At 37.9% G+C, this 15990-nt stretch overlaps 1 protein-coding gene and 2 pseudogenes across 2 annotated transcripts in view; 2 read left to right on the forward strand and 1 right to left on the reverse strand.

The window, feature by feature from the left end:
* Nucleotides 1–15990, reverse strand: part of Exoc6 (exocyst complex component 6) — a 246711-nt gene that overhangs the window by 5353 nt on the left and 225368 nt on the right. The window lies entirely within an intron of this gene.
* Nucleotides 10599–11567, forward strand: LOC101592533 (annotated as a pseudogene).
* The window catches only part of LOC101592152, a 10856-nt pseudogene continuing 5690 nt past the window's right edge, over nt 10825–15990 (forward strand).

Here is a 15990-nt window from a genome sequence, read left to right on the forward strand (position 1 = left end):
CTCTCTCTCTCTCTCTCTCTCTCTCTCTCTCTCAAATAAAAAAATACATTTTATACATAATCTGTAAACATCTGTGGAAATTTGCACATTAAAGATTAAAGAATGTATTGTCAATGTGGATAAAAGGATAAAAAGCCAGAAAAAATTCATTTACTCAACAAACAAATATTGCTACCTAGGCACAATGTGCTAGATGATGATGCTATGTACTACAGAGACAATATTGGGACTAGGCAATGTCCCTTTCCTGAAGAGGATTACATTATATGTGGGGACATTATTAATAAACTTTTTTTTTTTGTATTTTAGGGAAGGGTCTACAGGGTGTTCAGGGTCTCACTACTAGGTCAGACTCATAAGGAAACAATATTCTGATGTTAACAAAATATTTAAAAGAAAAATACTATTCATGCATGTAAAATAATAGTAATTTAAACTACAGTAACACAGAAAGAAGTTACTATCAGCTTAATATAGAGTAAGGTGGAAACCACTGATTGCTTGTTCATTACTCTTAGCCTTTGAATCATTTCTTTTCTTTTTTTTTTTTTGGTTGGAACCGGGGATTGAACTCAGGCCCTTGCGCTTGCCAGGGAAGCGCTCATTCCACTGAGCCATCTCCCCGGCCCTCAGCCTTTGAATCTAATGGCTGAACACATTATCACTGTGTCTATGCCCTTAAGGATACTAGATGTGGACAAGAGAAAAGATGGGGCAAGCAAGTGTGCTGAGTTCATATTGTGATTTCTCATTTTCATGTGTATATGGATTTTTCATCTGCAGAATACTGCTGGAATCATAAAAATAACTTCACAAATCTCATAGAACTCAAAGTATGCAGAGCACAGTGAAACCAATCGGTAGGTATCCAAGAAATACCTGACTGATAATGCCAGATCACTATTCCAACTTTTGGAGGAGCTTTTTGAAGTTCAATGAATACAAAACCAGAGTACTCTAGAAACTATGCTGGCATATGCTCTCTGAAAAACGCTAGTGTTGGCTAGCAGGCAGACTGACAACTGAGTGTACTCCAATGACTTTCCTGCATGTCTTCTAGGCTTTAACTGGGGTATTAATAAAAAAGATAGAGTACCTCATGGTAGTATTAAAGCCTGAGGTCTAAACACTGACTTAAATGATCTTCCTAAAGAAAGCACCACACAAATATTTTTGAATTTAACAATGTTCCTCATCTATAATAATAGCAATTTTTAAAAAACATTTTATTTATCTCTGTGTGTGTGTGTGTGTGTGTGTGTGTGTGTGTGTGTGTGTGGCCAGCTCAGCCCACCAGGGGGCGGGGCTGGCTGGCATGTGGTGCTGGGGGATTGAACTGTGGTCCCTGTGATTTGCTAAGCTTGGTCTAAGTAGGTGCTTTAGACCACTGAGCCATCTCACCAGCCCCCAGGTGAACTTATGAGTTAACACATATACCTAAAGTTCAAGCATGTACAACAAACATGAACAGAACAAAAATCTTCTCCAATCTTATCCAAAAGCAATTTTATAGTTACTTATTAAAGGATAGAGTTACACAGGATAATGAAAATTGGTATTAATTTCTATAAATGGGCCCATACTAACAGACAAGTAAAATAATCCTATCTTAAATTCTTTTTGGAGGTAACCAAAGTATGGATCATACAAAAATGAATCACAAAATAATGTGCCTCAGTTCTACCTCATTATGATTTATAAGATTATCTGAAATTAGTATTCTAACTTTTTCACCAGAGATACAAACTTATCCTTTACAACTAGTCTGATAACATAAAATGGATTTATGCCACTATTTGTGAGTTATGTTTTACTTCCTCAGTGCTCCCTGTGTGTAAACAAAAAGATCAATTTAAGGAAAGAAACAGTTGCATGGGTAGCCCCATTTACATACTCAAAATAGTTGATTCACTGAGGAATTCATTTGTGTCAACCCATTTAGCTTGCTGACCATTTCCCGTTCTATGGTCTCATTCCCAATCCACACCCAAAAAACTTCTCAGACCTGTTGCAATCACTGTGAAAATGACACAGTGAATCTAGACAGACTTAAAATCATTCTATGGAACTCTCCAAGTGGCTTTTTCTTTGTAAAAATGAACTCATGACACCAGGTCATTTTTTCCTTGAATCTGGTTTAGCTTTCATTGTTTTGGGTCTTTTAGATTTTGCTTTTGAAGCACCTCAGAGGCAGTGACCCAGGACAGAAGGTAAACAAAGTTAAGCCAACCTCAAGAGAAAAGCAACTGGGGATACCAGGTCTGCTTTTGTAAACGTGAACAGTGACCTGGGGGCTCAGGGTCAACCTTAGTCCCCCTCCAAGTTCCCTTTTCCAAACACTAAATCCACCTGGGATCTCAGGGTTGCTTTGCAGATTCTAAAAGTAAACCAGGAGATCATTTTTCCTTCACCTCTAAAAAACAAAGCTGAAGCAAAGGTTCCTACAGTGCTTTAAAGATTTAGACAACAAATGCCTAAATCCAATACAGATTTAAGAAGAAATATGTGGCCTTCAAGTAATTAGCCACTGGTAATTCAAGAAAAATGAGTCTTACTAAACTCGCCATACTGGAAGAAAACTTAAGTCCTTTTCCTAAATAGATGGTGAAATCAAATGATAAGCTCCATAAGATTTTTAAAGCACTTAACTTTTCCTTCCATTCCTGCTATATGAGAACAACACACTTGGAAAAATTCTACATGCAGCACAGAAGAGAATTTTAAGTAGAAGCCAGAAGGAGCTTGGTCAAAAACAAAACTATAAAAAACAACACAGTGCCTTCCATACTGCCCTTTCTTGCCATCAGCTATTAATTGGCCTCATGCTGCCTTCTAGTCCACTGACACACATTCACCACCAGGACTGCTTTCTTCAAATGTCCCATTTGCTAAGTCTGCTCTCAGCCAGTCTTCCTGCTCTCCTTCTGCACAGGTCAGGAGTGAGGCTTGAGCACCTTGTAATGGAGAGGCTGATAAAAGCACTAGAGCCCTCAAGTCATTTCATTCAGAAAACTTACTGCACACAGCAAAAATAAAATGTTCTTAAATTATTTTTGATACTAAGCTACATGGTAATTCTAAATAAATACAAAGTGGGTTTAGAATTTTTGGGGGAAAAAAAGGAGGCAAATAGTAGAACTTATAAAATCAGATTATACACATACACCTACATTTGCTTCAAATTTTTGGTCACTATCATGACTAAAATGGTATCCAAACATAGATGTATGAGTTGTCTCAGTTACTCTTCTCTCATTGCTGGGACAAATATCTGACACTCAATATTAGGGAAGGAGGTTTACTTAGATCACAGTTACTGGAGGTTCCAGCCCATACTCAGCTAGCTCCAAGGCAGAGCGGCACATGGCAGAAAGCAACCTTTCATGGCAGCAGCAAAGGGCAGAGCAAAACGGAGAAGCAGCAGCAACAATGGCTACAAGAACACGTCTCTCTCCCTTAAATTTCATTCAGGCTATCCACCCAAGGCTGGGGAAGTACTCAGACCCATAATCCTAGTGAATCAAGAGTTAAACACAAACTCTAGAAGTCTACCCCATGACTCCATGAGGCTTTACAGGACACCTAGACATAAATCATAACAGAGCTGTATGTGGTTAATTAAAATTAATTTTATCGTAATACATTATAATCAAATGGAATATAACATGAAGCCAAGATAGTTCATTGCTCTGCTCTTGCCATTCCTAGAAATAACTATGCTTAGCTCCTATTTTACTAATATTGAATTTATTTCTCTCTTTTTTTTAAAATTTATTTATTTGTGTGTATGGCCAGCTCAGCCCACCAGGGGGCGGGGCTGGCTGGCATGTGGTGCTGGGGGATTGAACTGCGGTCCCTGTGCTTTGCTAAGCTTGTTCTAAGTAGGTGCTTTAGACCACTGAGCCATCTCACCAGCCCCTACTAATATTGAATTTATTATTTTACAGCTATTACATCAGAGCTTGCCTTACTTTTAGTGCCTATTTTTGGTAGCTCTTCTCACAATTTTTCTCTATTTTTTTCTCATAGCTTCAATTAAAGTTACATGACTGTAATTTTATAAAAGCAGTTTTGAAATGCGCTATACAATTCCCCCTTCTTAAAGGATCTAAATAAATGGTTTTCAGTATATTCACAAAGTTCTATAACCATCTCAATCAATTTAGAGTCCCCCCCAACACACTGTATCATTAGCAGTCATTCCCTAAATGGGAATCATATACTATGGTCTTTTGCTTCACTCAGCATGTTTTCAAGGTTCACCACATTGTAGCATGTACCAGTACTTCATTCCTCTTTTGTTGCTGAGTAACATCTTCCATATACCAGATTCTGTTTATCCAATATCAGTTGATAGATGCTTGGTGTTTTTTTTTTTGCAGAACCGGGAATTGAACTCAGGTCCTTGAGCTTTCTAGGCAAGCCCTTATTCTACTGAGCTATCTCCCCGGCCCTGATGCTTGGGTTTTTACTGCGTTTTTGCTTTCATTTTTTGGCTACTATGAGTAAGGCTGCTATGATGATTTATGTAGAAGTTTCCTTGTGGATCTATGTTTTCATTTTTTGGGGGTTGAAATAGATTTTGTTACACAAATTTATTAACAGGATCTTTAGATTTTTTATTAATAATACAAGAATATTAGAACTTTATATTTAATAGTTGAGTCTTAATTCTTTTGACTGTTGGGATTTAAAGCTTTTATATATTTAAACCCAAATAACATTAGACATACGATTAAGGTTTCTAAAAAGTTCTTTATGATTGCAGAAAAATGTTAAATTCTTAAATTTTAAAAAGTTTCCATTTCTGAAAAGCAAAAAATAATCCTCTAATTATCTAACACAAAAATTTTTTAGTCTCATTTCCTCCCGTAATTTCACTTCAAAGAGTTGAATGCAATTGAGGCTGTTAACACACACACACACACACACACACACACACACACATACACACACCTTGATTTTTGGTCATAATACTTAATCAGCTTCCTGATATTATAAGGTAGGTCACACATAAGTCTAGATTCTGTCTGCTTTGATTCATTTCTCTTACAATTCCCCCATCTAATGTATGTCCAACTGTACCAACTTAACCTTATGAATATTTATTAAATTCATATTTTTCTTACTTTCCATTCTTCCTTTTTTTAAATTTTTTTATTTTATTTTTGGTACTGGGAATCAAACTCAGGACCTCAAGCCCTCAAGCTTGCAAGGCAGGCACTGAGTTACTTCCCTCTCTTCCCAACAACACATCTTGTGTGAGTGTGTGTGTGTGTGTGTGTGTGTGTGTGTGTGACCAGCTCAGCCCACCAGGGGGCGGGGCTGGCTGGCATGTGGTGCTGGAGGATTGAACCATGGTCCCTGTGCTTTGCTAAGCTTGTTTTAAGTAGGTGCTTTAGACCACTGAGCCATCTCACCAGCCCCTCCATTCTCCTTACTAGTTCAGATGTCACAGTCTTTCTTCTAGGGCTTTTTGTCTTTCCTATACCCTTTACTTCTCTTCAGACACCCAAAGATTCACCAACTTTTGCACTGAGCCAGAAACATTTAAACACATAATCACATTACTCACTTCCTAAAAGTAGTAAACAACGCAACCCCAAAACCACAAAACAAATAATAAATAAATAATGAAGTCATGGGCCAGGGATATAGCTCAGTGGCACAGCACCTACCTGGCAAGGGCAAGGCCCTGAGTTTGATTCTCAGTACCCACAAAAAAAGGGAGGCTGGGGATGTGGCTCAGTGGTATTCCTCTTCTTGGTTTTGGTGACTGGTGGCTATTCCAGTCCTTGTTTTTTTTTCAATATCCCAACAGCTAAAGAGACTTTTTCTCCTCTCCTCTCTTATTCTTTAAGTATTTCACAGCTCATGCCTTATTTTGCTTAATCCCTCTATCTTCACATTTGGTCTAGTACACAGTATATAGTAAGCACCAACTAAATGCTAAAATGAACTGCATATGCTACATTTTAACATACAATTTTATATCTATACTGAACTCATTATTTTTTTGAAAAATCATTTATTTATTTATTTATTTATTTGATACAGCTGGGGCTCATAATGATCCTTCTGTCTCAGCTTCCCCAGCACTGAATTACAGGTGTGCACCACCACACCCAGTTTTGGTGGCCAGGTAAGCATGGTGCTGATGCAGCATGTGGTACTGGGGACTGAACTCTGGTACTTAAGCTTGCCAGGCAGGCCCTTAGACTGCTGAGCTATCTCCCCAGCCCCTCAACTTATTTCTTACACATGAACAACATAACTTGATTATATAGGTGTATTATTAACACTTAAAGACATCTCTGAATTTTTAGTAATCTTATATTACTCTGAAAGCCAGATTAGGGGCCAGGGAGATGGCTCAGTGGCATAAGCACTTGCCTGAAAGCCAGATTAGTGCATTGGTTAATTTGTGCTGGGACCGGGGAGATGGGTCAGTGGAATAAGCACTTGCCTGGCAAGCGCAAGGGCCTGAGTTCAATCCCCCGTTCCACCAAAAAAAAAAAAAAAAAGTTGAGAAGGTTTAATTTGTGCTGTAGAATGTACTAAAATATTTCACAACCAAAGCACTGCTTTTGAGATTACCTTTTGTATCCAGTGATAATGCCATCAAACATGTTAAATAAACATTCCTTCATCATACTTTTAACTTTCTGTTCAAATTCATTGCATTATCTGTTATACTTACATAACAGTTGGTTATACAATGACTTCACCAATGAAGCTCAAAGACTTCCAAAATGAAAGAAATAAAATCCTGAAACTTGTAATGAGAGGTGTTTTACTAGACTTTTAATTCACTCTGATGAGTCATTTTGCTTCACTGAAGCTATGAAGAAATAAGATCTTCTTGTATGAATTAACTTTGGAATAAGATGTTTTTTTTTTTTTTTTTTTTTTTTGCTCCAAATGCCCTCATGGCTGGTTTGGCTGGCTGGAGAGTTGTGGGGATCGAACTACAGCAACCTGAGGCTGACAGCTTTGTGGAAGCAGCCACTTAAACAACTGAGCTAAGGCCAGGCCCCATGAATTAACTTTGGAAGAACTCAAGAAAACAAAGGAAAATAATATGCACTAGTCAGTGAAAAACAATCCCAAGCTAGGTGGGGTGGCTTACACCTGTAATCTCATAACTCTGGAAGCCTAAGGCAGGAGTTCAAGCCCAGCCTTGGCAACTTAGTGAGCCTATTCCAAAATTTTAAAGAACACTATATAGTGCTGTATACACACACACACACACACACACACACACACACACGGAGCTAGAGTGTGGCTTAGTGCAAAAGCCCTGGATCAATTCTTGGTACATCAAAAATCATTGTATTCCAACATATCTATATTGCAGGATATGGCAGGTGTTTGAATGGAACAAGCTAGGCTAGATTAGTGTTCATGTGTTTCTTTAGATATTACATATATTACAGTTCTCTACTCCTCAGGGCCAGAGAGATAGCTCAGTGGAATAAGAGCTTCCCTGGCAAGTGCAAGGGTCTGAGTTCAATCCCTGCTTCCGCAAAAAAAAAAAAAAAAAAAAAAAAAAAAAAAAAAAAGGTGATAGTTCTCTACCCCTCAAGATAATGGCTATGATTTAAAATAAGGGAATAATAAAAAAAAAAAAAAAAGTGGGTGAATTACAATCTGGAGAATCTAAAAAGTAGATTCATTTAATCTTCAACGTAATTACTTCAAACATTTTCAACATAATTACTTCAATGTAATTATTTCATAAGTTTTAATCTAAAATTATAATAAGTCAAATAATATTTATAATTTGCCACTAAATGCTGGTTTTCGCTTTGAAAGAAAAAAAAAAACCCTAAACTTCAGACAACAGAGGCATCCTGTCATTCCCTTCTTTTGTTGGGGACCAGTCTACAGAACTCGGGTCTCACAGTCTCTAGGTCAGTGTTATCTTGGCTCAGGAACAGACAGGCAGGCAGAAGGCTGTATGTTTCTTGGCTACGGGTGAAATGCTGATAACCCAGCATTCCTGAAGCAAGACAGCATCTGCTGAGGACAGTTGTCAAAATACAGGCATCTGTGTATAGAAAAAAACTGGTTCCTTATTAACTTATTCCCTATCTATGCTTTATAGTTGCTGTTCCATTACAAGTCATGCTAGCTACCATTCACTCTGAACTTTTTGCTGGCTAACAAAACTGGGTCAACCTGACACTGGTCATCAAATTAGTCCACTAAAAACAGATCTCCTTCCAGCCCCTCCTGTACCTTGAAAATTGTCTGTTTTTCTTTATTCCATGTTGGTTTCCCCAACATAGGCCATTGAGAGTAATGAAACTAACCCAAGCCATTAAATTCCAACTGCTTTAGGAAGACAAGGGGGTACATACATTTCTATGGCAATACCTTTGTACACAGATTTCTTCTCTTTGAAGAAATCTTTGTCAGAGTGTTAAGCTTAATTTCAGACTAGCAACTCACTTGTGCTTTATACATGTGAGATCTCACTTTTAATCTGATTTTCTGACTTGCATCTCATCTAGGATGCGCTACAGAGACAAGGTAGCAGTTTTGGGTTCTTAGGATATAAAATATAAACCCTTTAACATTTTGTATTGGGTTCCAAAAAGAATGCAAGATTTACCTAACTACCATATTTAGCATAATGATGAGGAGGAAAATAAGGATCTTTAAAATCTCTGTCAAAGAGTTGAAATACTACAGTATTTTGGTGGCTAGTTGTATTAAAATGACTCGCATTCCAGCTTTTTTTTCTTTCAAATCTTATAATAGATTTCATAATCTTAAACAAGTTAAAATATATATTTAAGCTTACTTTTATTGAATATAAAAGACACTTATTTATTAACCCCTAATTATCCATTTACTTCCAAACTTGATTGTGTATGTAATTACTTTTTGTCAGGTATAATAATTTGCTTTATAAACATGTCAGAACACTTGCTGCTTCATCTGTTCCAACAGACAAATGTGGTCTTTCCATAGTCTGAAGGCATAATTAAATATGGGGGGCAGTCATCAAGCTACACTGAAATTGATTCACTAATGTAGGAGTTCAGAGCATGTAGGCAAGGCTTACTTCAGGGCTTGATGCTTACCTGAATGCTTACTTAAGAACAGATTTGTGTGACAAGGTAACAGTAACAACAGTGCAATATTCTGGTTAATGCAGGTTATCCACATGAACTTCACAATGATCAACAGATGAACTTTATGAAGCACCTCAGGTTAGAGCAGCACAGTGCCAAAGAGAAACTAAATAAAAATAGTAGGGAAGGGGCCGGGGAGATGGCTCAGTAGAGTAAGTGCTTGCCTGGCAAGTGCAAGAACCTGAGTTCAATCCCTGGTTCTGGAAAAAAAAAAAAAAAAAAAAAAAGTAGGGGAAAGAATTATTTTCTTGGGAAGCTAAATGCAGCCACTAAAATTAAGTGGCTTGTGATCTTAAATCCTACAATATTTGTATGTGAATCTGCACTACGGGAGTGCAAAAAGAAATCCTGACCTGACCTCTGGGTAACCTAAACAGGAAATTAGGACACTTCTAAGCAAAATAGGCTGTGTCATCCTATTAAGATAATTGTTTCCATTGACTCTTTACGTAAACATCTTGCACTAGGTCAGCAGAAAAACCTCAAACCATAGCGTCTCTTCTCTGTGATAACAAAAACAGTACCTGGCAGTGTGTGTCAACAAAATTGAAGAAATAGGGTTTTGGTGATGATGATTAGGAAGAAAATAAAAATTAAGAGAGAAATGAACATGTAGGAAAATGGGAAGTTGTCTTCAACTATTTATAGAGTGGTAGAAAAAAATTCATACTATATTAAAAGTAGAACTTAATCTTAGCAAGAATTTGGAAAATTAAGAATGTAGTTAGTGATTATAAAGAAGGAGTCAATACTACCACTTAAAATGAATCAGTGGCCAGCAAAATAGCTCAGCCGATTAAAGCTCCTGCAAGCTGGTGCAGAGGCTGGGAGTCTGATACCTGGGCCTGCCGTGCTGGCCCCGCCCCGTGGGTGTGCTGAGATGGCAATTGAGACTGGGCATGCTGGCATGCGCATAATCCCAGCTCTTAGGAGGCTGTAAACTGGCAGATCACTATGAGTCCGATCTAGTAGTGAGACCCTGAACACCCTGTAGACCCTTTCCTCAAATACAAAAAACAAAAAACAAAACAACAACAACAAAAGAATCAGCATTTCTTTTTTTTTTTTTTTTTGGCAGAACCGGAATTGAATGAACTCAGGCCCTTCCATTTGCCAGGGAAGCGTTTAGTCCACTGAGCCATCTCTCCAACCCCAGAATCAACATTTCTTAAGAGAATAATTTAAAAATATCTTATATTTGATTATTATTGTTTTTAAATGTTAAAATGTTTTCTTTTGCTCTGTCCCGGCGTGCCTTGGGCGGCGCAGGTGCGTGAGCGGCAGGCAGCCATTGGCTGGCAGCGGCTGCGGCGCTGTGAGGTCTGCGCACACCCGCAAATAGGGTCCAGGATGTAGAGCAGCTGTGCCTGACAGCACATCTGATGCACTCGGGTGGGGCAGAGAATGGCAGGGGGTAGTCAGGGGTAGTGGGAGGAGGGGGCGAATCACTTATAAATGGCACATAAGCAGGGCCCGAAGCCCAAGTTCCAGGAGGGTGAAGGAGTACTGTGCTTTCATGGCCCTCTTCTTTATGAAGCAAAGTGTGTAAAGGTTGCCATAAAGGATAAACAAGTAAAATACTTTATACACTACAGTTTTGGAATAAAAATTGGGATGAGTGGGTTCCAGAAAGCAGAGTGCTCAAGTATGTGGATACCAATCTGAAGAAACAGCATGAACTTCAAAAGGCCAATCAGGAGCAGTATGCAGAGGGAAAGATGAGAGGGGCTGCTCCAGGAAAGAAGACATCTGGCCTGCAACAGAAAAATGTTGAAGTGAAAACTAAAAAGAACAAACAAAAAACCCCTGGTAATGGAGATGGTGGCAGTACCAGTTAGACACCTCAGCCTCCTCAGAAGAGGGCCCGGGTTGATCCTACTGTTGAAAATGAAGAAACATTTATGAACAGAGATGAAGTTCAAGTACAGATCCCTGAAGAGCTAAAGCCATGGCTTGTTGATGACTGGGACCTAATTACCAGACAGAAACAGTTCTTTTATCTTCCTGCCAAGAAGAATGTAGACTCCATTCTAGAGGACTATGCAAGTTATAAGAAATCTCGAGGAAACACAGATAATGAGTATGCTGTTAATGAGGTCGTAGCTGGGATAAAAGAATACTTCAACGTGATGCTGGGCATCATTTGTAGCTCCTCTACAAATCTGAGAGATCACAGTCCACTGAGGTCCTTGCTGGTCACCCTGATGCACCCATGTTCCAGGTGTGTGATGCACCACATCTACTGAGATTATTTATATGAATTGGAGCAATGTTGGCCTATACACCTCTGGATGAGAAGAGCCTTGCTTTATTACTGAATTATTTTCATGATTCCTCAAGTATCTGGCGAAGAACTCAGCAACTTTGTTTAGTGCCAGTGATTATAAAATGGTCCCTTCTGAGTACCATCAGAAAGCAGTGTGAGGCGCACTCACCAGTGTTTGGATCTCTGTCCACATGTTTTTGTTCCTAGTCTTTCTCTTGTATAAATGATGTACTCTGAAGATGTTAGTGTACAACAGAGTTGATGTTTGTTTTCTTTGATTTTAAACAGAAAATAAAAGGGGTTACAGTTCCTTTTTTCTTTTCAAAGTTGCTACCAGTGTATTCAGTGATGGACAACAGAGACATGGTGGAGTGTTTTACTGCCTAGCTGATAAAGCTGCTTTTGAATGCTGGTGGTTCTATTCCTTTGACACTATGCACTTTTATAATATGTGTTAATGCTATATGACAAAATGCTCTGATTCCTAGCGTCAAAGGACCAATTCAGTGTATATAACTGAATACACACATCCATTTATGCTTTTTTTTTTTTTTTTTAATTGTGCTTAAAGAGCCCTTCCTTTGCAAGTCATCCATGTTGTTCCTTAGGCATTTACCTTTGCTCAAGTTGTTGAAGTATGGTGAATTGTTTCATGGTTTTTGTATGTGTCTAATGCAGGTTTTAACATGATAGACGCAATGCATTGTGTAGCTACAGTTTTCTGGAAAAGTCAATCTTTTAGGAATTGTTCCTTTTGATTGGAGAAAATCAAGTTCTTCATTGTCTCACCCACTGTTTTCTGGATATTTGCTTATCTGATTATAATTCACTTGGATAAGAAAATGCATAAGAGTTAATGTTACTGTATTGTCTTAGTCCAGCTCTGCTGCTTTGATGAACTCTATAGATTAATTTATAAACAACAGAAATTTATTTTTCACAGTCCAGGAGATATACCAAAGCAGACTTCAATAATGTATGTTTATGCATAAATTCCTTTCCAATCCAACTTTTAAAAAATCAAGGGGCTGGGGAGATAGCTCAGTAGAATAAGGATTTCCCTGGCAAGCACAAGGGCCTGAGTTCAATCTCTGGTTCCACCAAAAAAAAAAAAAAAAAAAAAAAAAAAAACAGAAATCAAGCTTTCATTTTGAATTAATCATTTAATGGAGTCTCCATTTGGATCTATCTGGGTCTCAATTTCCTCTTTTGTAATATGAAGAGAAGGGATTGTTATCAGATATGATAAGTAGTACATGTGACAACCTGCTAAAGGCCTAAATTTTAAATTCAAGATCATAAGTACAAAGGAAAGATATTAACTCAAACATAACTACAACAAACATGCTAGTTACATGAACAGATCAATATATAGGTCATTATTATTAATAACATTAGGAGAAACATTGTTTAAGAAACCACCTTTGGTTGTAAGTTCTTAAGTTAATCAAGAATGGGTAGAGGTATTTCAAGGGGGTAACATAATGAAAAACACAAAAATTAGAAACAATTGTGTTCAGTATTATCCACTTTAGTGCTGCAAAAAAAACAAATATCAGTAAGACAGTTAGGACAGGCTGTAGGAAGGTCAAGAGCTGGACCACACAAAGATATGCATGTCTTACTTAGGAACCTTAGGTAGCTACTGAAAGGTTCTAAACAAGGAGAATGTCCTGGGCAGATTCTCTCATAGTTCTGTAAAGAAAGGATTTGAGGGCTAAAAATTTAAAAGCAGAAAAAAAATTAGGAAACTGGTGATATAACCTTATAATTCACTGAGACAGACAAGTAGGTAATAGGGATAGAATAGGATAGATAGGCAGTAGGCATGTAGTTAAGATGGAGAGAAGAGGATAGGTTTGAGAAAGATTGGAAGGAAAAATCTCTCCTGGTGACAACACAGGATATTGCTGGGTGGTTCCACCAAAAAAAAAAAAAAAAAAAAAAAAAAAAAAAAAAAAAAAAAAAATCTGAGAATGACATGCTCACAGCTTTGGCCACAGATGTGTGTTATATATGTAAGAGGAACTGAATATATCTGAAGCACATACTAGTTTTTTGCCAGAGATATAATGAAAGTGATCAACTCAACTAGGTAGAGTATAAACATGTTTCTATTAACAGAAACCTCAGAGACACTAACATTTACAGAATAGGAAAAAGACACCACAAAGGACAAAGAGTACATTAAGAGAGTTCAGTCTTTCAAGAAGAAAGTTCTGAAGAGGAATATGAACCACACTATCCAATGTGGCAGACGGAGCCAGTCACGTAAGGACTACAAATATTTACTAGCCTTCTCTGGTGATCTGATGAACACTATTACAACATGTAGCAAAGCAAACAATAGTGTATGAAAGAATGAATGAGGGATAAGGAAATAAGATAATTAATTCTAAACTACTCTTTCAAGGAATTACAATGCAAAAGAGAGAAGAGACTTTAGAAAGAGAATGAAACTAAAAGATTCTCATTCTTTTGGACAGGAGAGATTTGATTTTTTTTTTCAGACTATATTAGTTAGAAAAAGGCTAAAGCAGAGGAAAGACTGATGAATATATGGAAATAAAGTCTATAGGAAAGATGGGGTCAAGGGTAAAGGAGAAAGACAGAATCATTAAAATGGCTCTCTGTGGAGGTGCATGCTTATAATCCTAGATTGTGGGAGGCTGAGGCACACAGATAGTGGTGAGTTAGAGTTTGAGGCCAGCCTGAACTTGATAGTGAAATGCTGTCAATAAGGAAGGAAGGAAGGAAAGAAAGAGGAAGGAAGAAAAGAAGGGAAGGAAGGAAGGAAGGAAGGAAGGAAGGAAGGAAGGAAGGAAGGAAGGAAGGAAATATAATCCCATCAATTGGGAGGCTGAGGCAGGAACACTGCCATGAGTTCAAGGCCAGGCTGAATTATATAGGGAGATCCTATCTCAGAAAACAAAAACAAAACAAAGAAAAATCATCTAAGAATGACAAGTAATCCTTATGACTGCAAAATCAACAGGGCTAGAGAACTGTACGACAAGTGACTCCACGGAACTGCTGATTTCCTGCAAGAATAGAAGAACAAATGGCTTTGTATATTATGACTAGAAATGGAGAATGGAGCCTCATTCCCTCCAGTTTACATCCAGAGAAAGAATGTGAACTACCACTACTGAGGGCTGGAAGGTTAGTACATCCATCAAAGGAAGCAACCTACTGGAATCTACCAAACTAAAGCTGCATGGCCACTTACAGGGGAATGAGAGTTTTTAGGTGGAACACATAAAAGGGCTGGAAGAAATAAAAAGAAGCACACTAACAAAATAAGGGAATCAAATAGAAAAAAGGACAGACATCAAAAGAAAAAAATACTCAATCTTACTGAGTAATCAAATATTTTAATCTTCTATGATGTATGATGTACAGGTTAGCACTACCACAAAGGATCATGTCTGACTGGGTTTCAGAGCAAAATGGTAGTGGCTGCTAAGAGATTTTCAGGAGAGAAATGTCTATCTGAATGTATGGTATCTGAGCAGTGGCAAAGAGTCTTGTTTCAGGGGGGATTTTCTGGGATCAGAACTACTGGTAATGATTACATTTCCTGAAATCCCTTCCAATTCTCAAGTCATAAGATTTCACAGTCAGGAAAACCAGACTCACAAACTGAATGTAACAGGCAGTTGCTCTGGTACTTAAAGATAAAAATGGTCAAGGAAAAAGAGAACTGTAAATTGTAAAATACTCAAGGAACTAAAATATGAACTTAATATTAGTGCTAAATACTGTTAATATATACCTTTTAAAAAATATAAGCAAGGGCCAGCCAGATAGCTCAGCAGATTAAAGCACCTGCTTAGACAGACACAGGGACTAAGGTTTGATTCCCCATGTGCAGTGCCGGCCCTGCCCCTGGGGCACTCAGAGACAGCACTTGAAACTGAGAGTGGTGGTGCAGGCCTATAATCCCAGCACTTGGGACACTGAAAACAGCAGGATCACTACAAGTCCGATCTGTGTAGTGAGACCGTGTACTAAAAAAAAAAAAAAAAAAAAAGTATCAGCAAAAGTATTATAAAAGATTGGTTTTCAAGTTTTAAAAACCCCTTCAGTGCTGGGGATATAGCTCAGCAGCACAGCACCTGCCTGGCAAGTATGATGAGGTCCTAAGTTCAATTCCTGGCACCAAAAAAAAAAAAAAAAAAAAAAAAAAATCTCTCTAGCATTTTGTCTTTTGATATTATATAATTAAATTTTTTATCATGTACATGTTTAGCTCTAAACAGATCACTGTTAACCTATAAAACACAACTAGTTTCTTTAGTAATTTCTGTGCACATGCACACAAACGCACATCTAGAGGAGAAATGCATCCCTTCAAAGTGCTAGCACAGTGTTAGCAATGTCATGTTTTCTGAGCCATTTAGATTTGAAGACAGATGGTTGTGTGGGCTACTGAAAACTTCCTAAAATTTGGAATATGTACACAGATGCCTAGTTTTTTTTTTTTTTTTTTTTGTTTGTTTGTTTTTTGGCAGAACCGAGGATTGAACGCAGGCCCTTGTGCTTGCCAGGGAAGGGCTTATTCCTCTGAGCCGTCTCCCA

Source organism: Octodon degus, unplaced genomic scaffold (assembly GCF_000260255.1).
Source record: "Octodon degus isolate 3935 unplaced genomic scaffold, OctDeg1.0 scaffold00046, whole genome shotgun sequence".
NCBI classification, from domain to species: Eukaryota; Metazoa; Chordata; class Mammalia; order Rodentia; family Octodontidae; genus Octodon; species Octodon degus.